This window comes from Petaurus breviceps, unplaced genomic scaffold, assembly GCF_028583685.1.
Source record: "Petaurus breviceps papuanus isolate PSGF00001 unplaced genomic scaffold, PetGlider_PUasm1.0 91133, whole genome shotgun sequence".
Lineage (NCBI taxonomy): Eukaryota > Metazoa > Chordata > Mammalia > Diprotodontia > Petauridae > Petaurus > Petaurus breviceps.
In genome coordinates this window covers 63,632,595-63,645,727 of record NW_027187419.1, presented here as the reverse complement: position 1 = coordinate 63,645,727, position 13,133 = coordinate 63,632,595, and the positions used below count along the sequence as shown (strand labels likewise).

At 34.7% G+C, this 13,133-nt stretch overlaps 1 protein-coding gene and 1 long non-coding RNA gene across 2 annotated transcripts in view; one reads left to right on the top strand and one right to left on the bottom strand.

Moving 5' to 3' along the window:
• Window positions 1–13,133, bottom strand: part of MTUS2 (microtubule associated scaffold protein 2) — a 732,715-nt gene that overhangs the window by 136,064 nt on the left and 583,518 nt on the right. The gene's annotated exons all lie outside the window — the stretch shown is intronic.
• LOC138155471 (uncharacterized) overlaps window positions 1–13,133 on the top strand; it is a 50,066-nt gene that overhangs the window by 17,055 nt on the left and 19,878 nt on the right. The window contains exon 2 of the long non-coding RNA XR_011166837.1: window positions 2,028–2,189. This is a non-coding gene — a long non-coding RNA (uncharacterized lncRNA). The remainder of the gene's footprint in view (window positions 1–2,027; window positions 2,190–13,133) is intronic.

Sequence of the window (13,133 nt, the reverse complement as noted above, 5' to 3'; positions counted from 1 at the left end):
GAAAAACAAAACCTATATTACAAATTTGTATAGTCAAGTAAAAAAAAATTCTGCATTGGTGTTGTCCAAAAAAAGTACCTTGATTCCATCACCTCTCCCTTTGTCAGGAGGTGGGTAACCTATTTCATCATGAGTTTGGAATCCTGCTTGGTCACTGTGTTGATCTAAAAGTTGTTTACATCTTTACAATAATGTTGTTATTTTGTGAATTGTTCTCCTAGTTCTGCTCATGTCACTCTGCATTAGTTTAAACAAATCTTAAGCCACCCTCTTACTTGATCTCTTATAGCAAAATAGTGTTCCATCACTTTCATATGATATAACTTAATCAGCCTTTCCCCAATTGATGACAGCCTTCAATTCTCTGCCACCACAAAAAGAGGTGCTATAAATATTTCTGTACATATGTGTCCTTTGATCTTTTAACACTAGAGATTTAGGAGTAATATTGCTGCATCAAAGGGTATGCATAGCTGAATGACATTATGGGTCTGGTTCCACATTGTTTCCCAGAATGGTGAGACCAGTTCACAGCTGTACCAATGGTACATTAACATATTTGTTTTCCCACAGCCCCTCCAGCATTTGCCTTCTTCCTTTTTTGTCAATTCTGTCAATCTGATGGGTTTAAGATGGAACTTCAGAGTTGTTTTAATTTGCATTCTCCAATTACCTGTGATTTAGAGCGTTTTTCTTCCCATATAGCTATTGATAACTTGGATTTCTTCCTCTGAAAACTGGCCTTATGTAGGTATTTCCCAGGCTTCTGTAAATCTCTCTGATATTAACTTCAATCTCCATTATTTATTTCTTTTATGTACCTGGTTTTGTTTTTCCAGGGAGCCAGTTAGGTGGCACAGTGGATAGAGTGCCAGGCCTAGAGTCTGGAAGACCTGAGTTCAAATCTGGCCTCAGACACTTACTAGCTGTGTGACCCTGGGAGAGTCACTTAACCCTGTCTGCTTCAATTTCCTCATTGGTAAAATGAACTAGAAAAGGAAATGGCAAGCCACTTTGGTATCTTTGCCAAGAAAACCCCAAATGGGATCAACAAGACTTGAATACAATTGAAACCGAACAACAGCATTACATCGTATTAGAAATGAAAATTTATAATTATGAAAATACTTAAAAACACTTTTTATGAAAATTTTTTTTGAAAAAATTTTTATGAAAATACTTTTGATCTCACAGACTGTGAGAACTTCAAGAACTATTGGCTTAGAGCACTGGAAACTTGGAAGCAACTTGCCCAGGATGATGAACTAGAGGCAGGATTTGAATCCAGGTTTTCCTGGCTTGGAGAGGCTAGATTTCTACCCACTCTCCCATACTGGCTGCCTCTCAGGGGAACTTTAAAGCACTATTATTACCATCAGACAGCTCTAAGGCAATGGTTCTTAAATTTTTTTGCATCATGGACTCCTTGGGTAGTCTGGGGAAGCCTATGGACCCCTTCTCAGAACCAAGTTTTTAAAGATATAAAATGTTGGTTTTTAAAGGAAACTGATTCGATTGAAATGAAGTTACCAGAGGGTTTTTTAAAAACCAAGTTTGAGGACCCCATGTGACGATCCCCTGCCTATGGAAAGTTCATTATAAACCATAATGTTCATATACGTGAGAAACTTCTCTGGGGTAAAAAGAATGGAGAAAATCCTCTCTATGGCCATGTCTTCCTCATTCCCCTACACATCTCCTGGTGGCATGTTCCCTCCTGCCTGAGGATAGGGGGGAGAAGCAGCTCTGGGAAGGGTGATGGCCTCCTTCTTTTCAAGAACTGACATTGAACTGATGACAAGAGAGAGAGAGAGAGAGAGAGAGAGAGAGAGAGAGAGAGAGAGAGAGAGAGAGAGAGAGAGAGAGAGAGAGAGAGAGAGAGAGAGTCAAATGGAATGTGAGATTCCACTCATAAGTGATGGTTCTAGAGCTTGTCAGATGTTTTAAAACTATTATAATATTTGACTTAATAAGTTTCATTTCCAGTGAGCTTTAAATTATTTTTTTTCTATCTATTTTTGGTTCAGATCTTTAATCCCCCTGGTACAGGAAGCTCTCAGTGCCAGAAAATCTCTCTATTCATGTAAGCTGGCCATTCAGAGAATTGCCTGAGGCACTGAGAAGCTGGGACTTGTCCAAGGTTATAGAGTGATTATATTTCAAAGGCTGGACAGGAACCCAACGCCAAGGTAAGCTCTATTCTTGAGGTGACTGGTAGGGAAGGAATAGGGTGAGACTCACTATGTCCCACAGAGACAACCAAGTGCAATCCCTGAGCCTGGCACCCCTCTATACTAGGTTGGGGGTGCCCTCTGAACTTTTCTCTCTCTTGTCCTCCAGGAAGGAGGCTAAGAAACCCTGATACTTAGTTGAGATTAACTGAAGGCAAGGGCCCTATTTTTTTTTGGGGGGGGAAATTACATTTTACTGATGACTTTTGTTTTTCCATCACAGTCATTTCAAAATATTACTCTCTTCCCCACTGAGCCTTTCCCATGACAAAGAAAAACAGTTAAGTAAAACTGATTGACACAGGTACAACTTCTGATACTATAAAAAATATTCTACACCTGTGAGATTTAACCAATTTCGTAAGAAGGTTATAGAATCTCTGTCTTTGGAGAATTTAAAAAATAGAATAGAAAGCTTTTTATTTTTTAAAATAAATGAAGATGAAGACCAAGGCAAGGGATTGACCCATATGGACTCTATGGCTTTCTGGATTTTGGATTGTATATGCTTAATTTCCTCTAAGGACACCATATTTATTTCTTCATTGTCTTTGTTTACCAGTTATTATGAGTAACTCACTCTTGATGCTAAGAGATCTACTACAGGCTACACAGTGTCTCTGCTCATCAGAAGCATCTAACCTTGTTAGGAAGATGTCATACTCATATAAAACAATCATTTATCAGCCCTTGGCAACATGTGATTAGGTCTAGAGAAAAGAGAGATGAATGTGTAGGATGGTCAGGGGAAAGTAGAACTTGACCGAGGCCCTGAAGAAGGATATGCAATATTTGAATATATAATAAGGAAAAAGTGGTAATTTTGCATTAAATGGCCTGAAAGTTTTGTTTCTTCAAAAATTGGTTAGAAAAACTGTTTTTTGTTATTTTATTTTTTCTGCCACACATGCACAGAAAACCATCAGAGGACCAGAACTGGCCATTAAAACAATACAGTCTTCATCTTCCTTAACATTACTGTTGTCATAAATACCATTTTTCTGGTTCTGCTCAGTTCATTCTGCATCGGTTCATCCAATCTGTCCCATATTTTTTTGAAATCCTCATATTAGTTATTTCTTATGGCACCATAGTATTCCATTATATTAATATACCACAATTTATTCAGTTATTCTCTAGTTCAGAGATGGGGAACCTGCAGCTTCAAGGCCATATGTGGCCCTCTAGATCTTCAAATGCAGCCCTTTGACTGAATCCAAACTTCAAAGAGCAAATCCCCTTAATAAAGATTTGTTCTGTAAAACTTGGACTCAGTCAAAAGGCCACACCCAAGGACCTAGAAGGCCACATGTGTTCCACCCCTGCCCTAGCTGATGGACATTCGCTTTGTAACTTTCTGCTACAAAAAATGCTCATATCACTTTCTTCATGTATAAGGGGCCTTCCTTTTTGTCTTTAGTCTCCCTGGGGTGTCTGCTCAGCTCTGGGATTTTTCTCATATAATTCCAATTGGTTTCTGGAATGGTTAGACCAATTTACATCTCCACCAACAAGACATTATTCTTCCCACAGACCCTCCAACACTAATAATTTTCATCTTGTGTAATCCTTACCAATTTTTAGGATGTGAGGAAAAACCTCCATTTTACTTCTGTTTGTACTTTTCTTATGATTAGTGTTTGAAATAATTTTTCAGAATTTTCAAATCTTTTGAAAATGTTCATATCCACTTACTGCATATCTATTGGGGAATGGATTTTGCTCTTATTTATTTGAATTAGTTCCCAATATAACTAGGATGTTTGACCTTTACAAAGATAGCTGATGCAATGACTCTTCTCCAAGTGACCATTTTATTACTTATCTAAGGTACATTGATTACAACTGAAACATCTTTTAAATCTTATGTCTATTTGTTACTTTTGATAATCTCCCCTAGTTTGGTAAAGAATTCTCCCCTAGACATACTTTCTCCTCTAATCCTTTTTAAATGATGTAACTTTTTTCTATTTAGGTAATGTGTCAACTTGGAGCTTACCATGGCACATGGTGTGGGGATGCTGGTCTACACAAACTTTGTGTCATGCTGTTTTCTAATTCTACTCATTTGTTCAGTTACTTTTCAGTCATGCCTAACTCATTGTGACCCCATTTTGGGATTTTCTTGGTAATGATTTGCCATTGCCTTCTCTCGCTCATTTTATATGAAAGAAATTGAGGCAAACAGGATTAAGTGACTTGCCCAGGGTCACACAGCTAATAAGTGTCTGAGGCCAGATTTGAACTCAGGTTTTCCTGACTCCAGGCCCGGCACTCTATCCACTGTACCACCTAGCTGCCCAATTTTGCCCTTAGTTCTTATTAAATAGGGAGATTCTACACAAATCATTTATGTTCTTGGGTTTCTCAAACATTGAGCCACTAATTTCAATTGCCTTTGATGCCCCCAAACTTCTGTCCTGGGACCTCTTCTCTTCTCTATACTCTTTTGCTTAGTGATCTCTTCAGCTCCCATGAAACCATTTACCATCTCTATGTTGATGATTCTAGATCTACTGGGGCTTCTGATTCCCACTCCTGACTTTCAGGCTTGCATTTCCAAGTGCCTTTCAGATATTTCAAACTGGGTATCTTGTAGGTAATCTTATACTCAAAATGTCCAAATTTAACTCATTCTCTTTCCCCCAATACTCTCTTCTTAAGTTTTCTATTGTCAAAGGCACAACCATTCTCCCAGTCAACCAGACTAGATAGGTATCATTCTCACATCCTCACTCTCTCTCTTTTTTGCTTTTTGGAGGGGCAACTGGGGTTAAGTGACTTGCCCAAGGTCACAGGGCTAGTTTTGTGTTAAGTGTCTGAGGCCAGATTTGAACTCAGGTCCTCCTGACTCCAGAGCCAGTGCTCTATTCACTGTGCCACCTAGCCACCCCCTCCTCACCATCTCTCACCTCCCATATTCAGTTGGTTGCCAAGTCCTGTTGATTCTATGTACATATATATATATATATATATATATATATATATATATATATATATATAAATATCTCTTACAGATAGTCCCTTCTCTCCTCTGATATTGCCATCACCCTGATGCAATGACTTCCTTTCACTTCCAAAATAAAATGTAAAACCCTTTGGTTTTAAAGTCCTTCAAAACCTGGTCCCTTCTGATATTTTCCAGCTTTTCTGTCTATATATACACTCTGTAATCCAGTGACACTGGATTCCTTGCACAAGCTAATCTGTCTGCTGACTCCTGACATTTTTGCTGGCTGTCCCTTGTGACAGAAATTTTTGCCACTCCTCTTCACCTCTTTCCCTTCAAGTCCTAGCTAAAATCTTACCTTCTATAGGAAGTCTTTACTGATTCCCTTTGATGTGAACGCTATTCTTCTGTTGATTATTTCCAATGTAACTTGTAATATATCTTATTCACACAATTATTTTCATGTTTACCCTCTTGGACTGTGAGCTCCTTGGCATCCTTGAGAACAGGGACTGGGCCCTTCTTCCCTCCCTCCCTTCCTTCCCTCCTTCTTTCCTATCTTCCCTCCCCTTAATGCTTAGCATACTGTCTGGAATATAATAGGCTCTTAAGAAATGTTTCTTGACTAATTATTTTTTAGTGAATATATTTTGTGTCCTGCTTTTCTTTTAAACAATATTTATTAATATTGCCAATTAGCTTCTCTGATGATTCTCTGGGGGATTTCTAAGCAAGTCATCATGTTATCTGAAAATAAGAATAATTTCTTCTTCTCTTTGTTGATGTTCAAGCCTTTAATTTTTTCTTTTGTCTTATTTCAATTGATAGCCTTTCTAGAATTATGTTGAATAATAGTGGCAAGAAGAGATTACCTGGCTTAATCTCTGCATTAATTAGGAAGTCTGGTATTTTTCCATTGCAAATAATATTTGATTTTAGCTTTACAATAGCCTTTTTACATATTAAAAAGGATCTTTCTTTGTATATTAGCATAAAAGAGTAGTTTATTTTTATTAAAGGCATGTTCTATATCTATTCATTTAATGTTTTTTGTTTTTTTAAAAAAATATAATTATGCTTTTTCCCCCATACTAAATCATTCTTGTCTATCTCACAGTAAGTCAAATCATTCCTAGTCAATAATTTTAAAATATATTTCTCTACTCTTCTGCTAGGATTTTACTCAAAATTTTTGAATCAATAATGCAAGTTTACAGTTCTTTTTTCCTGCTATTCTATGTTTCTCTAGTATAGTATTTTTCTCTGTTGCTTTTTAAATGTTTGATAGAATGAACTTTAAAATCTGCCTGGGTCAGGGATTATTTTCTTTGTTAATTCATTTATGGCTTACATAATTTCACTCTTTTCCCCCCTGTTTGGAGGGGGAAAGGTAGGGCAATTGGGGTAAGTGACTTGCCCAACTTCACATGGCTAGTTTTTTTTGTGTTAAGTGTCTGAGGCTGGATTTGAACTCAGGTCCTCCTGACTCCAGAGCCAGCGCTCAATTCACCGCGTCACCTCGCCACCCCTACTTTTCGAGATGGGTTGTTGAAGGGCCCTTTTGTTACTTTGAGTATTTTATATTTTCATAGATAATCACCTATTTCCTTTGAATTGGTGGTTTTGTTAGCATATAATTGTATATATGGGTCCTTTAAAAATTTCTTCTCTAATATGAATTAATCTTATGCATTTTTTATTTTGGTAATTTCATTCCTTCTCTCCTATTTTAAACATGATAGTTAAAGGCTAACCTATTTTGCTAGTCTTTAAAAACAGTTCTGACTTTTGTTTATAATTTCTATGGTCTTTTCATTTTGTTTTTCATTGTATCTATTTCTCCTCTAACTTAAAATTTCTTCTTTAATGTTTATTTTGGTTTGGTTAGTTTCTTGATTTTCTGTTATTTACAATTTTATGTTAATCTTCTCTTTTTCTATTTTTTAAAGTATCTTTTCAAAGATAGAATTTTTCTCTCTCAGAATTACTGTACCAACATTTTAAACATTGTGGCATGTTGTTTTATTACTCATACTTTCGCATTTTTGTTAATTTTTCCTATTATTTGCTCTTTGATCTACTGATTATTCAAGATGTCAAAACTTAGGATCAATTTAGATATATATCTTATGCTTCCATTCCTTGTAGTAATTATTATTTTTAAGTGATGGTTTATATAGGATGTACTTATTATTTCTATTATTTGTCATAACTTCTTTGTGCCCTAGCACAAAAAATAAATTTACAATGCTGAAATATATGTAGAGACTTCAATGCTGTCATTCAGAAAGTGCCATATGTCTTTCATATTTTCCTTTTCCAACAGTTTGTTCTCTTCAATGTTTTCTTTTTTTTAAATATATTTATACATCTTTGACAAAGAAATTTTATTCTCTTACAATTATTATATTAATAATTTTTTGTTGGTGCTGTAAATTAGTTATCTCTTTCTTTATGTACTTAGGTGCTATTATTTGGCTCATGTACATTTAAATGTTTAGTAATAATATAGTTTCAGTGTAATTAGGGCCTTTTTAATGAGGGTAGTTGAATTAGAATTTTTTTTATCTTTTTAAAATTTTTTTAATAAGATATGATGAGCTCAATGATTTTATTTTATTTTTTTTGGAGGGCAATTGGGGTTAAGTGACTTGCCCAATGTCACACGGCTAGTTTTTGTGTTAAGTGTCTGAGGCTGAATTTGAACTCAGATCCTCCTGACTCCAGGGCCAGTGCTCCATCCACTGCACCACCTACTGTACTGTAATGCCAAGGAAAGGCAACTTCCCAAGGTTCAGAATACCAGCATAGGTGCTCTCCATTTTATTCAGTGACAAACCAAGAACAGAGAAGATCAAAACATGACATCATTCCAAATACAGCATTTACTAAGAGTGATTAAATAATCTCCAAGTACTACCCCACCCCAGGACCTTCCAATCATTCAATCAATTACAAAGTCTCTGTTCTAAATACTTCTCCACCCCTAGGCTATACCTTCATTTGGTCCATCACAAAGCACAAAAAGGTCAAAAGTTCCCCACCCCTGGATCACAATTGAATCTACCCCAGAGTTACATCAAGTTTAAGCACAGCACTTAATACCCAAATGGAGGTCTTTTCTTCATCTTAACAGGAGGCAAGTTCTCAGCAATCTTAGTTCCTGGGGAGACAAGGCTCAGCAAGGCCACAAGATACATTGCCAGTCCCTTCATCAATTCATCCTCTGTCTGTAGAACAGTCCTAGAACCCCTGAACACATTAGCAAAGCCCTCTCCCAGGATTTCTGTAAACATACAACAAGAAAATCCTTCTTCAGGGCTTCTGAACCAACAGAAAGGTTCCCAGACCCCTGCAACAACAGCACTGTCCTTCACCAGTGGACAGTATTCACTCTGTCTGCAGGACAGTTTCCAGACCCCTGCAACAACAGCACTGTCCTTCACCAGTGGACAGTATTCATTCTGTCTGCAGGACAGTCTCCAGACCCCTGCAACAACAGCACTGTCCTTCACCAGTGGACAGTATTCACTCTCTGTCTGCAGGACAGTCTCAGGGCTTCTTAGCGAACAGCCAGGTTCCAGGACTTCTTCAACAAAAGGACTGTCTTTCACCAGTGGACAAATCTGGCAAAACAACATCAAAACAGACAGACAAAGTACCAGCAAAACAGCCATGTCTCCTCAGTCCTTGGCAGCTCAGGGGGCAGGTCTCAAAAGTCCAGGGCAATTCAAAGCGGCCACCAGCAATTCTCTTAGTCTCTCTCTCTCCACGTGGGTGCTGCTTCCAAAAAGGTCCTTCTGCCTCTCTCTCTTGTCTCTGCAAATCTACGTCACCAGCTCCTCCCAGTTCAGGACTTTCTTTTCACATCAACTAGTCCATCCCACAGGTGGGATTAACAAGCTCTGGGTTTTAACACAATCAATTTGAAAACCAAGCCAATACAGGGGAATCTTTAATTGCCATTACTATCACACCTAGCCATTCCCTTTTTAAATCATTTCAAACTTAAAGACAAAAAATAAAGAATATTTGTAGGTACACAACACAACACAAAGAGAGGATTCAATATTAAACCATGAATTTCTATTTCACACTGTTTAATTTTTGAAAAGCTATGTAATAAATACTGCACATCATTTTTAAAGCTACCCTGCTTTTCTGTACTTCCTTCTGAATTTTCTTTTCTGTTGTGTACTTTTAATTTTTTTTGTAAAAAAAACTGCTTGGTCATTTCCTTTGAACATTTATCATTTTTCTTATAAATTTGACAACTTTTTAATATACTTCAGATATGAAAAAAATGTCTGAGAAAATATCTGTAAATTTTTTTTCCCAATTTTGTTTTCCTTCTAATCTTGGTTACATTTTGATTTTATTTGTATAGACCTTTTTAATTTAATAGAATCAAAATTATCCATTTTTACCTCACACTGCTCTCTATCTCTTATTTATTCATAAATTTTTATTCTTCTATCCATAAGTCTGGTAGATAATATGTTCCATGTTCTGATTTTTCTTATGATATCTCTCTTTATATCTAGGTAATGTATCCATTTTGACCTTATCTTGATAATGGTGTAAGGTACTGGTCTACACCCAATTTTTACCAGATTGTTTTCCAGTTTTCTCAACAATTTTTTTTAACCAAATAATGAATTCTTGTCTTAAAAGCTTAAATCTTTACATGTCAAACACAAGGTTATTTATTATAATCATTTAATTGTATATTGTGGAATTAATTTAATTGTGTATTATGTGTCTATTTTGTTCCACTGATCTCCTGTTTCTTAACCAAGAGTTTTGAAAATTACTGCCTTATAATATAGTTTAAGATCTAGTACTATTAAACCTCCTTCTTTTACATTTTTCCATTATTTTCTTTGAGATTCTTGACTTTTTGTTCTTCCAAATGAGGTTTGTTATTTTTTCTAAGCTCAGAAAAATATATTTTTTTGACAATTTAATTGGGATTGCATTGAATACACACATATATTAGTTTAGGTAAAATTGCCATTTTTATTATGTTAGCTCTGCCTACCCACAGACAATATTGTTCCAATTATTTAAACCTGACTTTATTTGTATAAAAAGCATTTTATAATTATGTTCATGGAGTTTCTGGGTTTGTTTTGGTAGGTACACTGCCGAGGTATATGACGAGAGTTTTTTAAATGAGGTATCTCTTACTATCTCTTCTTTCACAGTTTTGTTGGTGATGCAGAGAAATGCTAATAATTTATGTGGATTTTTTATATCCTGCTACTTTACTAAAATTATTAATTGTTTTAACCAACTTTTTAGTTGCATCTCTAGGGTTTTCCAAATATATGATGACAATCTGCAAAAAGAGGTAGATGGTTTTATTATCTCATTGCCCACTCTGATTCCTTAAATTTCCTTTTCTTATTGTTATTGCTAGGATTTCTAATACAATACTGAATAATATTTGAGACAATGGGCATTCTTGTTCCACTCTTGATCTTACTGGGAAATCTTCTAACTTATTCCCATTATAAATAATGTTTGTTAATGGTTTGCTGATGCTTTTTAGGTGCTGCTGCTTCTTATCATTTTAAGGAAAAATTCATTTATATGTATGCTTTCAAGGGTTTGATTGTAGCTTTACAATACCCTTTTTACATATTAAAAAGGATCTTTCTATGTATATTAGCATAAACAAGTAGTTTATTTTTATCAAAATAGGAATGAGTATTTTTATCAACAGCTTTTTCTCCATCTATTGATATATATACAAATGATTTTTGTTACTTTTGTTATTGATATAATAAATTATATTAGTATTTTTCCATATGTTAAACTATCCCTGAATTCCTGGTATAAATCCCACTTGGTCAAAGTGTATAATCTTGGAAACATATTGTTGTAATCTCCTAGCTATTATTTTATTTAGAATCCTTGCATCCATATTCATAATGAAATTGGTCTATAATTTTTTCTCTGTTTTTGTTCTTCCTGGTTTAAGTATCAGCACTATATTTATTTCATAAAAGGAGTTTGGAAGGACTCTTTCTTGGTCTAGTATTACAAATAATTTATTTAATATTGGAATTAATTGATCTTTAAATGTTTGGTAGAATTCACTTGTGAATTCATCTGGTCCTTATGTTTTTTTCTTAGGAAGCTCATTTATGGTCTTTTCAATTTCTTTTTCTAAAATATATTCACTTAGATATTCTATTTTCTCTTCTGTTAGTCTAGGCCAGGGGTGGGAAACCTGCAGCCTCAAGACTGCATACTGGGCAGCTTATATTTTTGTAAATATTGCAAATATTCTTCCATTTCAATTAAATTGTTAAATTTATTGGTATATAATTGGACAAAATAACTCCTTATAAGTGCTTCAAGTTCATCTTCATGAGTGGGTATATTTACCCTTTTCATTTTTAATACTACTAATCTAGTTTTCTTCTCTCTTTTTAAAAATCATATTAGCCAGTGGTTTTCTATTTTTAAAAAGTTTTTTCATAAAACAAACCCCTACTTTTATTTATTAATTCAATTTTTTTCTTACACTCAATTTTATTAATCTTTTTTAATTTTTGGGATTTCCAACTTGGTGTTTAGTTGGGAATTTTTAATGTGTTATTTCAAAAGTTTTTTTATTGCATACCCAATTCAATGGTCTGTTTTTTTTTTCTGTATTCTACTGATATAAGCATTTAGAGACATACATTTTATTCTGATTATTGTGTTTGCTGCATGCCATAGGTTTTTATATATTTTCTCATTATTATCATTCTCTTTAATAAAATTATTGATTGTTTCTATGATTTGTTCTTTAATCTAGTCATTTTTAAGTTGTTTAATTTCTAATTGGTTTTTAATCTGTGTTTGCATGGTCCCTTACTGAATATAACTTTTATTGCTCTGTGATATTAAAAAGATGTATTTAATAGTTCTGCTTTTAACTATAAAATTTCATTGCTCTAATATATGATCAATTTTTGTAAAGGCACCATGTACCATGGAGAAAAAGGTGTATTCCTTTGTATTCCCATTTAATTCTCTCCATATATCTATCATATCTAGCTTATCTAAATTTCTATTATATTGTACACATATAGAACATTCTATATTATCTAAGATTCTATTACATTCTACTTAACTTCTTTATTACTTATTTGTTGGTTAACTTTATCTAATTTTGAGAGGCAAAGGCTAAAATACCCCACTACTGTAGTATTACTATGTATTTCACCTGTAATTCATTTAACTTTTCCTTTAAAAATTTAGCATTTGGTGCATACAGCTTTAGAACTGATATTGCTTCATTATCTATGGTACCTTTTATTATAACGTCGTTTCCCTGTTTATCTCTTTTAAATAAATCTATTTTAGCTTTAACTCTTCATCAGATCATGACATGCTTTTTTTTTTATCTTCAGCTGAAGCATAATAAGTTCTATTCTAGGCTTTTAACATTGTATATTTCTCATTTTTAAATGTGTTTCTGGTAAACAATATATTGTTAGATTCTGATTTTTAGTCCATTCTGCTATTCATTTCCATTTTATGGGTGAGATCATCCCAATCACATTCAAAGTTATAATTATTATTTGTGTATTTCCTTCTTTTCTTCACTATTATCTTTCTCAACCTCTCTTTTCACCTTATCCCTCCTTATAGTCTGATGTACTTCTAACCACTACCTCCTGTATTCATACCTTTTTAAAGAATCCCTCCCTTATCTTCTCAGTACCCTGCTATTCTTTAATCTGCCCACCCCTCAAAGAATCCCTCCCTTATCCTCTCCCCCCACCTTCCTAGTTCTTGATCTACATACCCTTCTAAAAGGCCCTCCCTTTGTCTCCTCACCCTATTTCTTCCTTCCTTCCTTCTTCCTTCCTTCCTTCCTTCCTTCCTTCCTTCCTTCCTTCCTTCCTTCCTTCCTTCCTTCCTTCCTTCCTTCCTTCCTTCCTTCCTTCCTT